Below are 22531 nucleotides of genomic sequence, written 5' to 3' on the forward strand. Positions count from 1 at the left end.
TGGCATAATTACAGATGACTGCAGGGACAATTGCAGACAAATAATCCATGAATACTTCAGTCAAATCTAGCAACCCAAGAATCTGAAATATTTATCTGCACCTGGCTGTAGTCAAATGGCTGCAATGCATCCCAACTGTTTCCAATGGTTGAATGACATGCACGACAGGCCATTCCCCCAGACAACTGAGAGATGCAAAACAGGTAGTCTCACACATGTGGTACGTCACACTCAATTAGCTTTTTTCTTAGTTAAATACAACCAGTCAATCTTGCTGGATAAGGACGGTCCAGGTATGAGTTCCTTGTGATATCTTCATTGAGGTCTGCTCCATCTGGAAGAAGGAAGAAAGGAATGTTGGACAAGTTGAGGTTGTTTATGATGGAGCACTACCTCAATTGGAGAAGGTTGGAGGAAGGATCTATCACAGAATTTGCTTGTAGTTACTTAGACACACACATAAAAGTTAAATTAGGATGTCCAGATGTACATTTGAACACTATTTCTCCTGAATCTAAGTCCAGTTCATTTGAACTCTGTGCCTACTGTAGAGATAGTTGACATGAACTAAAACCATTCTGTATGTTCCCTTGCTTACTTCCTCGAGGATGAAAAAGTGAAAATGATAAAACAACAGTGGCTTAACATAACCAGTCTTAAGGATGCGTATATTAACAGGATACTAGTAAACTCTTTCTGATAATTAACACACATTCAGCAAACGAATTGCCTGCAGGCTTCTATCTTGAGCTCTTGAGGCAATGTTTATTTAATGACTTTTCTGATGTTTCACCAGCACAAGTGGCTGGGAAAGCCACTCATGCTAGCGAAACAACACTAAAATCATTAAACAAATGTTGGCTGAAAATCCAAGAATGAACCAAACAAGCAACCTGTTAACAAATGGCCACCAAATCCTGAACAATTTTAGGCATTCCGCAGAAGTTCCTGATTTGAAGTCTGTATTTACATACAATATGGAATAAATATTTCTTTCCAAAAACTAAGAGGGTATAGCTGAGTGTAAAATACAATTAAATTCAGAAAAAAGTAAATGCTTACTTTGTTGCAGCAGACATAAGGACATACACGGTCAAAAAATCACCAGCTATGAAAACCAGAAGAAAGTGTTCACAGCAACCAGATTAAGAAATGAATTCGGAACATCACTCAGGGTCCTACGTCTAGCACAGAACAGTAGGGCTCAGGTAAAGGGTAATCCAACATACAGAAGAAACAGTTTTAAAAGATCATCTAATCAAAATTCAGAAAATTTTGTCTGCATAAAAGAATATATCTAGTTCACCATGGAAAAAGTGGATAATTGAACACTTCAAAAAGTCCCGGTTTTCATCAGTGGACCTGAATTGAACAATTTGCAATCACAGTTGAATGAGGAAAAGATATGATTTCCATGGCACATTGTAATGATGTAGAATGATTCCAATTACAGGATATTAATGAAATCCATTTTTATGAATGGGCCTTCACTACCCATTTAAAAATTCAACATTAGAGAAAAATATTGAACTCCAATAGTAGCAAGTTTGGTATGTTACTATTTTATACTACGAATGTATATGGTTTCTAAACAAAAATGTATCTATGGAAGGGAAAAAAAAGTTATCAAAAAATATTTTCACAAATATGTATTGAAGGGTAACATCATATAATATGAGACATATGGATGATGGAGCAAATACCAAAGGACTGGAAATGCACTCTAATTCACCCGCTACATGAAAAGGGCGACAAGACAGACATCAACAATTACAGAGGAATTTCCCTGCTCCTAGTCGCTTACAAAGTCCTTTCGAAAGCACTTTTAAACAGGATAGAATCCCAAGCAGATCCACTAATTGGTGAATATCAGGCCGGATTCAGAAAAGTACGATCATGTGTGAAACAGATCTGGTGCTTAAAGATGATATTACAAATGAGGAAATGTAGAAACATAGTAATTACATTCCTCGACTTCTGGAAAGCTTACGATTCAGTGGACTGTGAAACCCTGTTTAAAATCATGGAAGAATTTGGGATTGACCGAAAGACACGGAAAATCACAGAACAGACACTTACAGCAACAACATCCAAAGTGAAATTCATGGGCAAAATATCAGAACCCTTCGAAACCAAAACTGGAGTCCGACAGGGAGATGGACTATCCCCAATGCTTTTCAATATTGCTCTAGAAAAAATCATCAGGGAACGTGAATCTCATATAAAGGATATCCAAATTGGTATCAAGAAAGAGAACCGAATTAAAGTCAAGTGCCTTGCTTTCGCTGACAATATTGCAATTATCACCAATAACAGAACAGAAGTGATTCACGCAGTGGAAAAACTACATTAAATTTCACAAAAAACAGGACTACAGATTCTTATGAAAAAGCCAAATATATGGAAAGACAGCCAGAAAATAAATCCCCTTTGATCACAAGTCTGCCATTTTAAATACCTCAGAGAAACCATACAGTCCTCAGGATTAAACCGAACCACCAATGAACAAAGAATCACCAAGCTACAGAAGGCCTACAAGCTAACATGGATGCATTACAACAAGAAGTGCATTTCGAAAGATGCAAAATTAAGGCACTATAGAACAGTGATTCTTCCAGAAGCAATCTATGCAGCTGAAACAGTGGTGATTGATGGTCATTCAAAAATTAGGGAAATGGAAAAGCAAGAAACAAAAATTCTCAGGAAGATTTACGGGGCAATCAACAAAAACGGCATTTGGATGAAGAGATCACAAAACGAGCTCTATATAAAGACCAACATAGTAACAGATGGAATCAGAAAACACCGAACCAAATTTTATACACATATCTATAGGATGAAAGACTCCAGAACAGCAAGGAAAATTTTCAATATTATAACAAAGAGTAAATGCAGCACAGAATGGCTGAAAGAAGTCCAGAGGGATCTGCAGCAGATCAACATAAAAAATTTCGAAGACCGTGCTGAGCGCCAGAATAAAATCACAAGTGTGGCATTTGCTCAAAGAACATCGTGCCTGTCTGGTACAAAATGGACAGAAGAACAGAAGAAGTAGCACTCAGAGGATGAAGAGTTTTTGGGAAGCAAAGAAGAAAAAAGTTCAGAGATGAAATTATGAATTCAAGTTCAATCACTCTCCTAAAGGGGAACAATAGTTATAATAATAATAATAATAATAATAATAATAATAATAATAATAATAATAATAAAGGGCAATCCAACATACAGAATAACCCAATAGCTACTTTTTATTCTACTGTTCTCATAGCACAATCAGTTTCAAAGACTACAATTTCATTTTGCAAACTATTGTATGTTTAGCACAGCCAAAAGGATATATCAAACACTCCTAGCCATGTTGTCTTCTTTGTTTTTTGGCTTCTTTTTTCCACAGTTGCAGATACACAAGTGACAGTGGTTCTTCACGACAGATATGTGAACATATTTAGTGCAGTGAAAGTGCTGTGTGCTACAATCTAACATGTACATGTGGACGATCAGGAAGAGTGAAGAAAAAAAAAAAAAAAAAAAAAACATGACTAACGATAACAATTAATGCTGTTTATAGTAGTAAGTAACACATCTGGTCTGTTTGTGATCTTAGTAAACAGAACCATGAGAGAAAAAAGTTTATTGTTGCAGTGATCACTGAAGATGCTTTAAAATTAAGCAAAACACATTTGGTCTTAAGAAGACTTTCATTACAGTTGCAAAACACAGTATTTTACCTATATAGCTCCTTCTGTCAATCAACTGGCTCACTTACAACATGGAACCGAAAACTTTAGTGAAAACCTAACTTCGTTAGTACATAAGTTCCCCACTCATAGTCTAATCACTGGAGGATACTTAATCATGTAGCAATCAATTTGGAAAATTATAGTTTTGTAAGTGGTGTATGTGACAAGATGTCCTGTGAAACATTATTAAATGTGTTCTCAGAGAACTACCTAGAACAGATTGTTTGGAAGTCTGCTCATGATAGAAATATATTAGATCGCCTAGCAACATATACACCCGATCAATTTGAGGATGTTGACATACACACTGGTATCAGTCAGTATTCATGAGGAAGTTGTAGCAACAATGATTACCAAAGTACAAAGAGCAACTGAAACAAGAAGAGTAATTTATATTTTCAGCAAGTTAGATGAATAGGCTGCAGTGTCATACCTCAGTAAGAGACTTGAATTATTTAGCTTTGGAGAAGAGGCTGTAGAAGAAATGTGGCTCAGGTTTAAAAGGATCGTTGACCATGTACTTGATAGGTATCTATGCAGTAGAACAGTTCTTGATGAGAGAGGTTGAGAAATAGCTGAAATTTCTGATATTTAACAAGACTCCAGGGCCCAATGGAATTCCTATAGGATTCTAAACTGATTTTGTGGCCGAGTTAGTTCCTCTTTTAACTACAAGGGTAAGTCAATCATTATCTGCAAACCAGTTATAAAACTTTATTGTAATCAAATAGGAAACTTACAAGAACATCATTTTTTGACATAGTCTCCTTGCGTTTCAACGCCTTTGGTCCATTGTTGTATAGGCTTCCTGATGCCCTCATGAAAAAAGGTTCTCAGTTGAGCTGCAAGCCAGGAATGCACTGCTTCTTTCACTGCTTCGTCTGATCCAAATTTACAGCTCCTTAATGCCTGTTTGAGTGGGCCAAACAAGTGATAGTCAGAAAGGCAAGATCAGGTCTATATGGAGGATGATCCAGTACTTCAAATTTGAGTTTCTGGAGCATTTCAGTAGTGTGGGCAACAGTATGCAAAAGGGCATTGTCGTGCAACAACACAACACCATCTGACAGCAATCCTCAGCATTTGCTTCAAATTGCGGGCTTTAGCCTGGCAGTAACCATCTCACTGTAACGTACACTGTTTATTGTTGTGCCCCTTTCCACATAATGTTCCAACACTGGACCTTGTGCATCAGTTTTCCTGCAGATGGTTGGGTCTTGCACTTTTTATTGCACGGCAAATTTGGATGTTTCCATTCCATACTCTGCCGTTTACTCTCCGGCTCATAATTATGGATCCATGTTTTGTCACCAGTAATGATCCTGTCTAAGAAGTTGTCCCCTTCGTTACCATAGCAATCCAAATGTTTTTTGCAGATGTCCAAGTGCATTTGTTTATGCAACTGTGAGAGTTGTTTTGGGACCCATCTTGCACAAACTTTATGAAACCCAAGTCTCTTGTGTATGATTTCGTAGGCAGAACCATGACTAATTTGCAGACGATGTGCCATTTCATCAATAGTTAATCGTCTGTCCAAGAGAATCATTTCAAGTGAACGCTCAATAGTTTCTTCACTTGGGGCGGTAAACGGTCGTCCAGCTCCTTCATCATGCATAACACTTGTGCGACCATTTCGGAATTTTTCAATCCATTCATGGGCACTCCATTGTGGCAAAACACTGTTCTGTACCGAAAGTCTTCGATGAATTTTGGCGCAATACGCCTTCTCACTACAAAAAAACAGATCATTGAACATTGCTCTTCTCTGGTGCAAATAGACAGTGAAGCAGATACGATTAAGAGCACAGCGGCGATAACAAAACTAACCTAGCAGCTTGAAATTTCAAAGATATACCAACAAATAAACAAAGCATGTGTCATCAACGTAAAACAACAGTACTATCAAAATAAACAAAAATATAATTAAATTGTGGATAGTAATTGACTTACCCTGGTATTAATTTACCGTAGGAACAGTAAACAAAATACTGTGCCCAGTAGTTAGAAGAAAGCACAGGTCACACCCATCTACAAGAAAGGTAGCATAAGTGACCCACAAGACTACTGTTCTGTATTCTTGACATCCATCTGTTGCAGAATCTTAGAACATCTGAGCTCAAACAGAATCACCTCCTCCATGACAATCAGCATGGTTTCCAAAAACTTCAATCTTTCGAAACGTAACTCGCAATTTTCCTCATGTGACATTTTCTAAGCCAGGTAGTCACAATAATTCTCAATTTCTGAAAAGCATTTAACTCAGTACTGCACCTACACTTATTATCAAAGTACAATTGCATGGGGTATTTAGCAAAATTGGTGATTGGATTGAAGATTTCTTGGCAGGGCCGACACAGTATTTTTCTTGGATGGAATTCACCAACAGAAGTAGAAGTAACTTTGGATGTACCCCACGGAATTGTGTCAGGGCCACTGTCGTTCATATTGCATATTAAAGACCTTGCAGACAATGTTAATATTAGCCTGAGACTTTCTGCAGATGATCCAGTAATTTATAACGAAGCACTGTCTGTAAAAAGCTGCGTAAATAGTAAGTCCGATTTTTATAAGATTTCAAAGTGATGCAAAGATTGGCAATTTGCATTAAATGTTCAGAATTGTAAAACTGTGCACTTCACAAAACTAAAAAACGTAATATCCTATGACTACAGAGTCAATGTGCTACAACTGGAATTGGAAAACTCATACAAATACTTGGCAGAACACTTTGTTAGAATATGTATGGTCTTGGTCGTAGGTAATGCATCTACATCCACATCCACACGATTAATCTGCTATTCACAACAACCCTATGCTGCTGGCATAGGGCTCAAAGAATCACCTTCAAGCTGTCTCTCTACTGTTCCACTCTCATACGGCAGGCAAGAAAAATGAGCACTTAAATTTTTTTGTGTGAGCCCTGAATTCTCTTATTTTATCAAGATGATCATTTCTCCCTATGTATGTGGGTGCCAACAGAATGTTTTCGCAATCGTGAGAGGAAACTGGTGATTGAAATTTCATAAGAAGATCCTGTTGCAACAAAAAATGCCTTTGTTTCAATTCTTACCACTAATTCCTGTATCACATCTGTGGCACTATCTATAATACAAAATGAGCTACCCTTCTTTGAACTTTTTCGATGTCATCTGTCAACCCCTCCAGATGCGGATCCCACACTGCACAGCAATACTCCAGAATAGGGCGGACAAGCGTGGTGTAAGCAGTCTCTTTAATAGACTTTTTGCACCTTCTAAGTGTTCTGCCAATGAATCATAGTCTTTGGTTCGCTCTACCCACAACATTATCTATGTGATCATTCCAGTTTAGGTTATTTCTAACTGTAATCCCCAAGTGTTTAGCCGAATTTGCAGCCTCCAGATTTGTGTGACTTATCGCATAATCGAAATTTAGCAGATTTCTTTTAGTACTCATGTGAATAATTTCACACTTTTATTTATTCAGGGTCAACTGCCACTTTTCGCACCATACAGCTATCTTATCGAAATAATTTTGCAATTCGTTTTGGTCATCTGATGACTTTACAAGATGGTAAATGACAGCATCATCTGCAAACAATCTAAGAGGGTTACTCGTATTGTCTTCTATGTCAACCAAGAATAGCTACCATGCTGCCATGCACTTCACAGTGGGGTATGAATGTCGACGTAGATGAACCAAAAATAAGCTTCGGAGACACCTCTGTCAGAAACCAGTACACCTCTTGACTATGGTAAACATAAATGGCTTGCACTTACAAATGAAATATTTTGAAACGCCATGCCCTAGCAAAACAGTGAACAGATAAATTTCTCTACATTCCAGGTTTCTCAACTATAGGTCTCAGCATCCTATCTTCATCAAAATGGAGAAACTCAGAAAACATATTCAGTTTGTTTTTAAAGATAACTTTGCAATCTTGCCAAAATTTTAAATCATTTGGCATTTGTCAGAAAAATTTTGTAGCAATAGAATCCATTTGTTTTTTAACCATTTTAACTTTGAAGAGTAAATGAAGGTCTGCTTGATCCAATATTGCAATAAAATTAATATTTTGAGGGGAGGAGACCGGATAACAGTCAGTGATAGTGAAATAAATAATCATCTTTGGAGTTGGAAGATCGTGTTGACATTTCTTCCATGTTCGCAAATTAAGTTATGGTTGTTTCACCACCACACCAGACCAGGCACATGGCATTAGGTGTGTTGTTGTGCCGTGGCCACTGCCAGTCACCCAGTCACACGGAGTGAGATGTGTGGTTTTATTGTGGCCACCAGCAGCCACACTGTAGTCAAATTATAAACTCCACCTTTTGCGAAACACAATGTATTTCTTTTTCTGTTCACCCAAACATGTTTTGACTCCTGTCTATTATCTTCTGTGGGTGTTAATTTATTTCTGTGGAATATCATATGAAGTACATTTTAGTTTTGCAGTTCCAGGCCTAAAACTATACCATAGCAGACCACAGTTGGTAAAGTTTTCATGAATTATGATAGTTATAGCTGATTACTACAATAACTTGATGTTATAGAAATGCAGAAGATGGCACAAAGCCCAATGAAAGACATCAAATTGAGAAAGTCACTGTAAAGGAAAGCAGGAAACCTGGAGAATCATAATGAGAACTATTTCAGAGTGTAATAAGATCTTTGATATCATAAATGATAAGCTGATCAGCCAGAAGAAAGCGGGCAAAATTACCAAACCAACCTTACTACATGGGTCACTGCTAATGCTAAAGCATGAAACAGTTTATTCTGTTGCTTAACACCACACCTTTACTTTGTGACAGTCAGAAAATTCCGAAGAATGAAAGAAAGCGATATAGGAAGAAATAAATGCTCTGAAGAAAAATTATAAAAAAATGAGAACTAGTTTATAAAACTGAAACAAAAGAATGATCGAAAATCAGTGGTTTTTTCCTACAAAATTAACTGTTAACAATGCAGTTCGATATAAGGCTCGATTGGCATCAGAAAGATATATAGTTAACATTTTGGAACACATTTAGGTTAACACGTTTAGCCCTGTAGCAAGATTTTAGATGATCAGAATCCTTTTGAGCGTTGCAGTTCAAAATGTTTTGTGTATAATACAATTGGATGATTTCTCAATAGTATTTTGAAGGAGGAAATGTATGTGGATCAACCAGAGGGTTTTGATGATGGTATGTACTCATATGAGTGTCTCGTTAAATTTCTTACTGTATGTAATTTGTGGGAGAGCTGTTCAGATCCATGTACATTCTATGGAGAAAACTTGCTACTGCTGTTTCACACGATGATGGACTGGCTATGATCTCCATTGATGCAATAATTATGTTTATTCAACAGTTGGTTATGAATGATGAAGGAACTTGTTCGTATACTGTCTAATTCATCATATACATAAAACATTGTAGGAGAAAGTGAAAATATCAATGTTTATTCTATGTTGTTACATATCAACATTACTAATCTTTGAAGATTATCAGTTATCATTACAGAAACTCCTTGATTTCACTTCTGTCTGGTATTGGTTGTACTTTCATGTTTTACATGTATTTTTCAACGATTCTCGTACTTCTGCGATGATTTAAACAAATGTTTCATTTTAAAACAGCTTCTGACATTTTACCAACAAAAACAAATACCAATGCTAAGCTATTCTGCAGTCAGCTTGTAGAAGATTAGAAAGAGCCAATACCCAACAACACATCCTAACTACAAAATTAGATTATTTTATAAAATTATATTCCAACCAATTACTTCACTGTCAATGCCTATTTCCTAATACCAACAATCCAATTCTTAATCAAAATGACTGATTCATAATTTATTACATTTTTTTTAAATCACAGACAGAGAGAGAGAGAGAGAGAGAGAGAGAGAGAGAGAGTGTATGTGTGAGTGTGAGTGTGTGTGTGTGTGTGTGTAAGTGTGTGTGTAAGCGCGTGCGCGTGCATACGCGCGTGCACAAGAAAAGAGAAGAGAGGAGGGGAGGGAGGGAGGGAGAGAGGGAGGGAGGGACGGAAGGAGGGGGGAGGGAAGGAGGAAGGGAGGGAAGGAGGGGGGAGGGGAGGGGAGGTCGAGGGAAGGGGGTGTGTGAAGGAGGGGGTGTGAAGGAGGGGGAGGGAAGGAGGGGGAGGGAAGGAGGGGGAGGGAAGGAAGGGGAGGGAAGGAGGGGGAGGGAAGGAGGGGGAGGGAAGGAGGGGGAGGGAAGGAGGAGGGAATGAGGGGAGGGAGGGAAAATAGGAGGGAGGGAAGAAAGGAGGGAGGGAAAATAGGAGGGAGGGAAAATAGGAGGGAGGGAAAATAGGAGGGAGGGAAAATAGGAGGGAGGGAAGGAGGGGAGGAGGGGAAGGAGAGGAGAGAGGAAATGAGGAGAGGGAGGGGAGGGAGGAGAGGGGGATGGGGGAGGGAAGGAGGAGAGGAAAGGGGGAGGGAGGGGAGGGAAGGAGGGGGAGGGAAGGAGGGGGGATGGAAGGAGGGGGAGGGAATGCGGGGGGAAGGAGGGGGGAGGAGGGGGAGGGGAGGATGGGGATGGGAGGAGGGGAAGGGGAGGAGGGGGATGGGAGGAGGGGGGAGGGAAGGGTTGGGAGGGAAGGAGGGGGGAGGGAAGGGTTGGGAGGGAAGGAGGGGGGAGGGAAGGGTTGGGAGGGAAGGAGGGGGGAGGGAACGGTTGGGAGGGAAGGAGGGGGGAGGGAAGGGTTGGGAGGGAAGGAGGGGGGAGGGAAGGGTTGGGAGGGAAGGAGGGGGGAGGGAAGGGTTGGAAGGGAAGGAGGGGGGAGGGAAGGGTTGGAAGGGAAGGAGGGGAGGGAGGGTAGGGAAGGACAGGGAGGGAAGGAGGAGAGTGGGAAGGAGGGAAATGGGGAAGGAGGGGAGGGGGAGGGTGGGAGGAGGGGGAAGTGGGTGAATGGGAGGAGGGGGAGGGGAGGCCGGGGGAGGGGGAGGAGGGGAAGGGAGGGAAGGAGGGGAAGGGAGGGAGGGGAGGCCGGGGGAGGGGGAGGAGGGGAAGGGAGGGAAGGAGGGGTAGGGAGGGAGGGAAGGAGGGGAAGGGAGGGAGGGAATGGAAGGCGGGGAAGGGAGGGAAGGGAGTGGAAGGAGGGGCAGGTGGGTAGGGAGGTGAGGGAGGGGAAGGAGGGGTGGGAGGTGAAGGAGGGGTGGGAGGGGAAGGAAGGGTGAGAGGGGAAGGAAGGGTGAGAGGGGAAGGAGGTGTGGGAGGGGATGGAGTTGAGGGAGGGGACGGATGGGAAGGAGGGAAGGGAGGGGATCAAGGGGATGGAAGGGTGTTAGGGGAGAGAGGGGAAGGAGTGGAAGGAGGGGATGGAGGGGACAGAGGGAATGGAGGGGAGGGAGGCGAAGGAGGGGAGGGAAGGAGGGGGAGGGGCGGGAGGGAAGGGGGATGGAGGGAAGGAGGCAGGGGATGGAGGAAACGAGGGAGGGAAGGAGGGGATGGGGTGGGAAGGTGGGGGAGGGAAGGGATGGGAGGGAGGGAAGGAGGGGAGGGGAGGATAGTGAGGGAAGGAGGGGAGGGGTGGGAGGAGGGGGCGGTGGGTGGGTGGGAGGAGTGGGAGGGTGAGGGGAGGCTGGGGGTAGGTGGAGGAGGGGAAGGAGGGGAAGGGAGGGAAGGAGGGGAAGGGAGGGAAGGAGGGGAAGGGAGGGAGGGAATGGAAGGCGGGGAAGGAGGGGAGGGAGTGGAAGGAGGGGAAGGTGGGTAGGGAGGTGAGGGAGGGGAAGGAGTGGTGGGAGGGGAAGGAGGAGATGGAGGGGAAGGATGGGATGGAGGGGAAGGATGGAATGGAGGGGAAGGATGGGATGGAGGGGAAGGAGGGGAAGGATGGGATGGAGGGGAAGGAGGGGAAGGATGGGATGGAGGGGATCGAGGCGATCGAGTGTATGGAGGGGAGGGTGGGGAGGGAACGGGAGGGAGGGGGAGTGGAGGGAGGGGAAGGAGGGGTGGTTCAGTAGGAGGAGGAGGGGGGAGGAGGGGAGGGGTGGAGGAGGGGGGAGGGGAGGGGAGGAGGAAGGGGAGGAGGGGGAGGAGAGGAGGCGGGGAGGGGAGGAGGAGGGGAGGGGAGGAGGAGGGGAGGGGAGGAGGGGAGGGAATGAGGGGAGGGGAAGGAGAGGAGGGGAGAGAGGGAAGGAAGGAGGAGAGGGATGGCATGGAGAGGGTGGAATGGCAGAGGGACAGAGGAAGAGAAAGGGGCGAATGAGGTCAAGGGCCGAGGAGGGCAGCCAGGAGGCAGAGGGAGGCCACATGGTGGAGGGAGGCCACAGAGAGTGCAGGGGAAAAGTACGGTCAAGTAGGAGGAGGGGGAAAGAGGATGAGAGGGAAGGAAAGGAGGTGGAGTAGGAGGGAAAGGAGGGTGAGGGGAAGTATGGGGAGGGGGAAAAGGAGGAAGTGGGGAAAAAGGGGGCAACGAGGGCAGTTGGTGAAGCAGATGGGTTGAAAGGATAGTGTGGTATCATAGCAACGATGCCACGGCATAGGTTCAAAGTTGGCACCACGAGTCACCAACGACAGCGCACTCTAGCTGGAGCAGGAGTCCTCTATGAGCTCCGCTCCAGTTTCACACCACTTGATGAAGAGCAGCTTCGCTTCACTTACGACACGTCTAAGGCTTCGCACCTCAGTGCAATGTTATGTATTACTCTTCTTGCACCAGTAAACCACTTTTACTTTCTTGCAGTACTGACGTGTATTACCTTTTCCTGCTCCTACCCACGCGCCGCCTTCTAGGCAGGATACAGAAGATAGGGGAGGGCCTGGGGGGGTGGGAGTTGGGAAGGGAAAGGGAAGGGGTTTGAGGCAGGAGAGGGGAACGGATGGAGATGGAGGAGAGAGTGGGAGGGAGGCCAAAAATAAGGGCGGGGGGGGGGGGGGGACGTGGGGGGGGGGATATTGCCATTGAAATTTAATATTAAATCAATTGTAGCCAGTGTATTTGCAATGAATATCACAGCAGTTTATATATGACAATCTGTTAATTACTGCAATGGACATGTGTATTTTTGAACTTAGTGACTGGTGGATGGATGTATAATAGACACATGTATAAGTGACAATACTGCAATTGATAATAATTATGTATTTGATGCCAAGGAATTTTCCTTTAAACAGATGTAATGTTTAACCATGACTAAGACAGCTGCTTGACAGTAACTGGTTATCCGTGAATTAATACACATTACACAGACTTTTTTCATTATGCAATTCCTTAAATACATCAAAGCTGTGCAGTACTGTTTACAGAAAACAATTCTCTCGAGTTTTTGGATAATAAAAAGAAAGTAATGCAGAGTTCCTCAATATCTACTGGTTAGTGTTATCATGGTTAGACTACAAACTGATAGCTAGTCATACAGCTACTACCACAATCTGTGTTCAGATTATGAAAAGTGTCTTGTGCAGAAAAAATGTGATAATATGTTTTATTTATTGCAATTTTATATTAGAATGTCACAAATGTTACCTGTGGTGTATGATTAAGGGGAAAAATGGGTCTTACGAATAAAATGGAGAATGTATTTTAGTCCCGGAATTTCGGAGAACATTCTCAGGTTTGAAACTTCCTGGTAGATTAAAACTGTGTGCCCGACCGAGATTCGAACTCGGACCTTTGCCTTTCGCGGGCAAGTGCTCTACCATCTGAGCTACCGAAGCACGACTCACGCCTGGTACTCACAGCTTTACTTCTGCCAGTATCTCGTCTCCTACCTTCCAAACTGGATTCTCAGGTTTGCATGATAAAGTGGTTCGGAGAATACACTCTGTGGTATCACATAAGTTGGTGACTGAATTACAAGTTTCTGTCCGACGCCAATAGCAACCGCATGGGATCTGGCTCACCCACTGACTGACCCACACCTCCAGCGGCTCTGTAACACGCCCTCTCCCTCCCTCCCCCCCCCCCCCCCTGCCACTGCGATATAGGACACATCCAGTGGCAGCCACTCAACCCACTTGCATTTGCAGCCTCTTCACTATGACACCACCTTTCATGCTTAATACAGCGAGCCTCTTCCTGGTTGACTTTGTGATACTTGCACTCCATTTCTTGCTGCACCATTTGTAATGTGCATTCCTACATTTGGAGAAATAAAAGTTAAGTAAATCTTCTGTTTGCTATGTTATCTTGATACTCATCATTTCCACTCTTACCTGGCTTTCCTAGGACGACATTTGCCACACCACTCTATAGCCTATCTCTCTCTCCTTACCATTGCATGCAAAGTCATAAGCAACATACATCTAAATCTACATCTACATATATACTCCACAAGCCACAGTATGGTGCATGGTGAAGTGTATTTTTTAAGTGAAGTGTATTTTTTATCATTACTGATCATTTCATTCCTGTTCCACTCACAAATAAAGCAAGGGAAAAATGACTCCTATACGCTTTCGTACAAGCCCTAATTTCTTTTATCTTAGCTTCATGGTCCTCAAGCAAAATATATGTCAGCAGCAGCAGCAGCAGAATCATTCTGCAGGAAACTGCAAATGCTGGTTCTCCAAATTTTCTCAACAGTATTTCATGAAAAGAACATTGTCTTGCCTCCAGTGATTCCCATCTAAGTTCATAAAGTATCTCCCTAATACTTGCATATTCATCACACCTAACGGTGACTGATCTAGCAGCATGACTCTGAACTGCTTCAATGTTTTTCTTTAATCTGACCTGGTGGGGATCCCAAACATTCGAGCAGTATCAAGAATAGTTTGCACTCATGTTCTATACGTGGTTTCTGTTCTGGCATATCGACAAGGGCCGGAAAGAAGATGAAGAACACAAGAGCAGAGAAGGCTGTGAGATGACTTCATCCAATAGCCCACTGAGTATGACTACACCACGACAGGAGCGGCCTCTACAGGAAGAGAATATAAGTGCCGCTCCTGCCAGCCTTGGCCGCACAGTAGTAGACCAGCACCAGCAGAGCAGTTATTAGCGCTCCATATCCACTGCTTACATGAACACTGTACATAGAGAAGGACACTGACTGTTTGCATGTCACCAACTGTTTGCGACACGAAGTTAAGTATTGTTAATCTAGTTTTTTGTGAAGAAACACTAACGTGATTTGCTTGAGTTGTTGTGAAGCTATCAAGAAAGCACCATCTTTTAGGCACCCTATAAGAGACGAGTGGGGAGGACCCCACATTGGCGATGAGGAATTACAAACAAATCCTACACCTGATGGCCATGGAATTTTTTGTTTGCTAGTGCCTTCATTCTCTCTCATATTTCCTTTGCAGGGACGCTTATTTGCTTTAACAGTTATTTGTCGTTTTTACTGATCAGTGTTTTCAGGTGGGCATTGCAGAAAATTTCTTTGTTTTTGTACATATTTTGCTTGCTTGCCTTGTCTGTTTGTTGCATTTATGTCTTCCAAAATGCCCACCCTGCCCCCTACTCAGGCGCCACAGCTGCAAGCGTTAGATGACACATACAAGGATAATCTCAAAAGTAAGGTCTCCTATTTTTTATAAGTACATAGACCTGTTTATTTCTATAATGGTTACATCAGTTTACAGCTTGAACATTTACCTATTTTTCGACATAATCACCATTTCTGTCAAAACATTTTTGTAGACGATGTGGCAGTTTTTGTATGCCCATGTCATACCAGCTTGCCGCCATGCTATTCATAAAGTTACTTACCTCTTCTTTCACCTCATCGTCAGAACTGAACCACTTTCAAGCCAAATGTTCTTTTAACCTAGGAAACAGGTGATAGTCACTGGGTGCAAAGTCAGGACTATAGGGTGGGTGGGTGATTACGTTCCACTGAAACTGTTGCAGGAGAGCAACGGTTTGCCGAGCGATGTGTGAGCGAGCGTTGTCATGGAGAATGTGTATGCCCTTGCTCAACATTCCTCTTCTGTGGTTCTGAATTGCCCGTTTGAGTTTTTCAGAGTCTCACAGTACCTGTCAGTGTTAATTGTGGTTCCAGTGGACATAAAGTTGATGAACAATACCCCTTTCCGATCCCAAAAAATGGTTGTCATGACTTTACCGGCAGACTGTGTTTGTTTGAATTTCTGCGGCTTCGGCGAAGAAGGATGCCGTAACTGGTGTGATTGCTGCTTGGTCTCAGGTGTAAGGTGGTATACTAAAGTTTCATCACCCGTGACTATTGAGTCCATAAAGTTGTCCTGTTTGGCTGCAAGGCGATGAAGAAATGCGTGGGAAGCATCAACTCGTTGCCACATGTGGTCCTCATGTGTGCCACCCATCTTGCGCACACCTTCCGGTAGTTCAATGTTTCCATTAAAATTCTGTGAGCGGTGCTTCGGGAAACCTAAGGAACCAATATGCAGCGATCATCCAGGGTTATCCACCGATCTTCACACATGCTTTGCTCAACCATCAACACTGTCTCCTCAGAAATTGATGGTCTCCCACTCCTTTGTTTGTCATGAATTTCGGTCTGACCAGCTGCAAACTTTCTACACCTCTTAAAAACATTTCTGACATCCATGCAAGACTCACCATACACTTCCGTCAATTGGTGATGGATTTTAATTGCTGCAGTGCCCTTTGCGTTCAAAAACCCAATAACTGTGCACAATTCGCACTTTGCGGTAACATTCAACAGGAGCTCCATTCTCAACGGCTGCCAAGTCAAGACTGAGTGCCTCAGCGCGGCATGCGCATGTTTACACACAGCGCATGAAGCACTCTTCATAGAAGTGTGACCAAGCGCCACACAAACAGAGCTCTGTACTTATAAAAAGAATAGGAAACCTTACTTTTGGGATTACCCTCGCAGCTAATGCAGATGTTTCAGTTCCAACCACAACTGGCCGATGTCGTGCACCCGACGGAACAAGCACCACCTACTACAGCTGCTATACCATCTTTTCGACAGTTTTTTGAACAAGAAGAGGACTGGCCTGAGTGGTTGTCCCAGTTTGAGGCGCACCTCGTTGCTCACAACGTACCAAGTACTGTGAAAAGCCATTATTTCTTATCTCTGGTAGGAAATGCAGTGTTTCGCCTCATAAACAAATTATATCCTAATGCCACTCCAAGTGAACTGTCTTACGAACAACTGGTAGACTCGCTAACAAAGTATTATGACCAACAAGCAAATGTGGTAAACAGATATAAATTCTTTCATTGCAAAAAACGGTCAGACGAAACTTATCATGAGAGGGTAACAGATTTACAGGGTATGAAAAGAAAATGCAAATTCATATGTGTTTGCGGTGCTTTATATTCAGATGTTATGTTGTGTGATGCGATTGTGTACAATGTACCTGATGTCAAACTCTCAACGAATTTTGAAACAGCCCGATACATCATTTCAGCAGGTAGTGCAAATACTAGATCAGTACGATTCCAGTTAAATGTTGGCTCATACATTTGAGCAGCGAGCTATTTGTCACGTTGAGTCCCTTGCTTCCAGTTAGCCCATTCGGCGGCAGCAACTCGCCACGCCGAGTAAACAACCTTCCACATCATGTCAGCAGTTTGCTAAACAAGCGACTACACAGGTGAACAGAATTAAGTCTTGCACTGGGTGTTAATCACGGCACAAATGCCAAGACTGGCCCTCCTGACAAACTCAGTGTTACGCTTGTGGTAGGAAAGGACATGTACAATCCATATGTTTGCAACAGAACAAACACAAGAATTCGGCCTGCTCACAAAAATCTCGTCACAAGGCCCATATCAGATATGCAGTATATTCAAAGTCTGCAACAGGCATTTGCAAAACTGGCACGCAAGAAATTTCTTCAGTGATATGCCAGTCAAACAAACTTTTTGTTCATTTACTTCTTTGTGGGAAACGTGGGAAATTTCAGTTGCACACGGGTGCCACTGTCACTTTGCTAAATCGTCACACATCTGAACTGTTAGGCTCCCCACATCTGTCTAAAACTAGCACACAACTGATGGCTTATAAGGAACAAGACATTCCCGCTCTGTGTTGTCAGGGTTTGCATTCCATGCAAAAGACAGTGTAGCTAGCTCTTTTTTGTAGGTTTAGTTAAAGCTAACAATTTGTTGCATATATTATGCTGAAAGACAATGCTCAGCCGAAATTTTGTCAGTCCAGACCTGTTTCCATTATATTACGAGTCAAAGTCGCCACTGAACTTAAAGAATTGCAAGATAGCAGAGTTATTGCGCCCATGTCAGCTAGTAAATGGGCAAGTCCACTGGCTTTGCTCCCAAAACCTTCAGGTTGCAATCGCCTCTCTGTCTGTAGTCAACCCTCAAACTGTCATTGATACTTATCCACTGCCATGCCCAGATGATCTCATGGACAGTTTAGGCACTGGACGCAAAAAATTGATTTGCGTAATGAATATCTTCAAATACTGCTTGATGAAGAATCTTAAAAAGTGTATCTAGTAAATACTCATTTGGACTCGTTTCACAATTTGCATTTGCCTTTTGGCAGTGTTTCCGCACCCTCCATTTTCCAACAGTACTTGGAACAGCTGACTACTCGAGTACCAAACTATTCAAATTATTTGGATGATATTGTCATAGCAGCTTGTACATCTGAGGAACATATTGAAAATTTATGTGCTTTGCTTCGTGTGTTATTTGAGGCAGAACTAAAGTGTAGACTGGACAAGTGTGATTTTTTAATCCTGAGTTGCAATATCTTGGTCACATCACAAACACTCAAGGTGTACATCCTCTTCAGTTGCATTTGTTAACTATACGAGACTTGCCAGTTCCTCGTAATATCACAGAATTGCAGTCAGCCTTAGGGAAAATGAACTATTACATTTGTTTTATACCGAATGTTGCACAAATCGCAGCTCCATTGCATCGCAAGACTGTCCCCCTTGTTTGGACAGATGAGTGCCAAGTAGCTTTTCAAAAACTTAAAGATGCATTGCTCAGTGCTCGATGCTTAGTTCACTTTGATCCTGACAAACCAGCTGTATTGCAAGTTGACACTTCCTCTTACAGAATCGGTGCAGTGCTTTTGCACAGAATTGGTGATAAAGACAGTCCTATTGCTTTTGCATCAAAAGTGTTGTCCAAAGCTCAGTATAACTATGCACAAATTGAGAAAGAGGCACTGGCTTTTGTGTATGGTGTCACCAAATTCCACCAATATTTGTATGGCAGAAAATTCTACTTAGTAATGGATCACAAGCCTTTCCAGTTCTTGTTTAATCCGATGAAACCGGTTGCTACACAAACTGCCCAGAAATTGCAAAGATGGGCTCTGTTGTCTCAATACCAGTACGAGATTCTGTATTGTCCGACAACTCAACATGGTAACGCGGATGTGCTTTCAGTCTTCCGATTGGCCCTGATACAGAGTTTGACACTTCTGGTGCATCTTGTTGTCACACCAAGCTCACGATTCTGAATTGTTTCAGTCTTTCCTGCTGAACTATAAGAAAATTGCACTGGCCATGGAAGCTGATCCAGATCTGAACGTATTGCTGACATACATTTGCACATCTTGGCCTCGTTCTTTGTATAGCATACAGAACCCTGTAGTGTGCTGATACTTAATCCGTCTGCATAGCCTTGCTGTACGGAAAGGTGTGATTCTTGCTCAAAATGACAGTGCAAAATGACTTGTGTTGATCCCTAAAGCTTTGCATAAAGAAGTGTTGCAACTACTTCACCAAGGACACTGGGGGATTGTTCGTATGAGGCAGTCAGCATGTTAAAACTGTTCTTGGCAGGTTATGGGCGCCCAAATAGAACAGATGACATCACAGTGTTACGCAAGTGCGACAAATCAGTCCACTCCGCGACAAAAATTCTCTGCTTTGCCTAAGTCGCAATCACCATGGCAATGTGTGCACATAGATTTTGGGGGACCTTTTTGGAACACTCACTGTTTGATTGTGGTTGACTCATACAGCAAGTTTCCTTTTGCTGTGCCAATGAACTCGACAACGTCACGTAGCACAGTCCAGGTGTTGTCATCTATTTTTTTTGCCTAGAAGCTTTACCTGACATAATAGTATCAGACAATGGACCTCAGTTCACATCAAATGACTTTTAAACATTCTGTGAACGCAATGATATACAGCACCTAACCAGTGCACTGTTCCATCCACAGTTAAATGGCGAAGTGGGACGTTTTGTCAGAACATTCAAGCAGCAAATAGCCAAACTTCGCTCTGCACACACCACGGATCAAGCATTGCAACTGTTTCTCACCTCGTATTGTTCGCACCCACAGGTTGGGCCATCACTGGTGGAATTGTTTCACGGCCGCCGCCATCGGACACTGCTCCTCCTGCTCCACTCTCCTCAGCATCCAGCACAGAAGGAAGGCTACAAGTATCATTTGCACCGCACAATATTGTCTTTTACAGGGTTTTTAGAGGCAGCAGACAGTGGGTGCAAGGCAAGATAGTCCGTCGACTTGGCGCTTGCATTTATCTTATTTCAGGCCCAAATGGCTTGCAGTGCCGATATCAAAATCAGCTTCGCCTCTGTCATGTGCACAATGATCTTGCAATGTCTCTTGGCCAAGATTCACTGGTGCACACGACAGCACGGCCACAGCAGCTGCCAGAGGGTGTCCTCCCGACACCGTGAGATGACCCCATGGAGACAGAGCCTTTGCCTCCTCTCGTCCTACCGACGGAGCTGAACCCGCCCACATCGCAGCAGTCACCGCCTTCTTTATCTGGTTCCTGGCATCAGGAGATGGACGCGTACCCCTCTGGTCGTTTTCCAGGGGCTATATGGCCATATCCACCAGAGCGCAGGCCAGTTGGCGGGGTACAACTGGAAGCTTTACGTCCCCTGCAGCCAAGCTTCCAGTCCTGCGAGGCATCCACCCTCCTGCCTCCCCCGCCTTGGTCACATTCCCTATACAATGACGGTCCGTTGCTTTGGGGGGGAGGAATGTTCCAGTGTATCAATATGCGCAGGCATGAAGATGATGAGCACATGAGCAGAGAAGGCTGCGAGTGGACATCGGCTAATAGCCCACTGACTAGGACCGCACCACGACAGGAGCGGCCTCTACAAGAAGAGAATATAAGCACTACTCCTGCCAGCCTCAGCCGCATAGTAGTACACTGACACCAGCAGAGCAGTTATTAGAGATCCATATTCATTGCTTACATGAATATTGTATTTAGTGAAGGACACTGACTGTTTGCATGTCGCCAATCGTTTGTGGCTTGTTCTTGTAAATACAAAGTTAAGAATTGTCAATCCACTTTTTTGCCATAAAAACCACTAACATGATTTCCTTGAACTGTTGTATAGCTATCCAAGAAAGCAGCATCCTTTAGGCACCCTATAAGAGACAAGTGAGCAGGACCCCACAGTCTCCTTTATAGATGAGCCACACTTTCCTAGAATTCTCTTAATAAACTGAAGTCAACCATCTGCCTTCCCTCCTATCATCCTTATGCGCTCATTCCATTTCATATTGCGTTGCAGTGTTATGCCTACATAATTAATCAATATGATTGTGTGAAGTAGCGTTGGGGTGGATTTGGGGAGGAGACCAAACTGCGAGGTCATCAGTGTCATCAGACTAGGGAAGGTTGGGGAAGGAAGTTGGCCATGCCCTTTCAAAGGAACCATCCCGGCATTTGCCTGAAGTGATTTAGGGAAATCATGGAAAACCTAAATTAGGATGGCCAGATGTGGGATTGAACCGTCGTCCTCCTGAATGTGAGTCCAGTGTGCTAACCACTACGCCACCTTGCTCGGTGTGTGCGAAGCAGCGCACTACTATTGGTGTACACAAGCATTACAGAACTATTTTTCCTACTCATCTGCATTAACTTACATTTTTCAACATTTAAACCAAGCTGCAAATTCATCACGCCAAATAGTAATTCTGTCTAAGTAATTTTAAATCCTCCTTCAGTCACTTATCGAAGACACCATCCTACATGGCACAGCATAAACAGCAAACAGCTGCAGATAGCTGCTCATCCTGTCCGTCGCATCACTTATGTATATACAGAACTTGAATTTTATATATACCACTCAGAACTTTCTACTTTCATATTAGTGTATACCTTTATTCCTCTAACATCCCTGAAGGTTCTCCCTCAAGATAGAAGCTACAGGACACAAATAATTGATTTAAATTATTAATTAATAGAATGTTGGAACCAAAAATTTTTTTTACTTGAATGAATTTCATTCCTGTTTTCCATTCAAAAAAAGTATTAACATTTCTCGGAGTCACATCATTTTTTAAGAAAATGTGGTGATTATTCAAAATTTAAAGAAAGTTTGCATCTTCTCTTTTTGTTGGATACTGACTGGCACTACAAAACTGTTGAGTGACTAATAAGAGCGAAGTGCATTAGGCGTTCATCTTTCCATGTCTGCGTATGCAAGCACACTGAGGTGACAAGTCGTGAGATAACGGTGTGCACATATAAAGATAGGTAGTAGTAGTATTGTGTACACAACGAATAGATGGGCAGTGCATTGGCGGAACTGTCATTCATTCTCACATGATCCACGTGAAAAGCTTTCCAATGTGATTATGGCCGTGTGATGAGAAGTGCCAGATTTTGAATGTGAAATGGTAGTTGGAGCCAGAAACATGGGTTGTTTCATTCGGAAATTGTCAGGGAATTCAATATTCTGAGAACCATAGTGTCAAGAGTGTGCCAAGTATTATACCACATTTTAGGCATTACCTCTCATCACATACAACACAGTGATCGACAACCTTCACTAACCAACTGATAGATTTATCAGTGCCAACAGACAAGCACCACTGCATAAATCAATTTGGGATATGTGATGAACATATCCATTAGGAATGTGGTGAAATTTGGTATTAACGGGCTATGGCCGCAGACGAATAACGCAAGTGCC

The 22531-nt window shown here is 43.0% G+C and overlaps 1 protein-coding gene across 3 annotated transcripts in view; it reads right to left on the reverse strand.

The window, feature by feature from the left end:
* Positions 1-22531, reverse strand: part of LOC124795484 (zeta-crystallin-like) — a 155060-nt gene that overhangs the window by 118661 nt on the left and 13868 nt on the right. The gene's annotated exons all lie outside the window — the stretch shown is intronic.

Source organism: Schistocerca piceifrons, chromosome 4 (genome assembly GCF_021461385.2).
Source record: "Schistocerca piceifrons isolate TAMUIC-IGC-003096 chromosome 4, iqSchPice1.1, whole genome shotgun sequence".
Classification (NCBI taxonomy): domain Eukaryota; kingdom Metazoa; phylum Arthropoda; class Insecta; order Orthoptera; family Acrididae; genus Schistocerca; species Schistocerca piceifrons.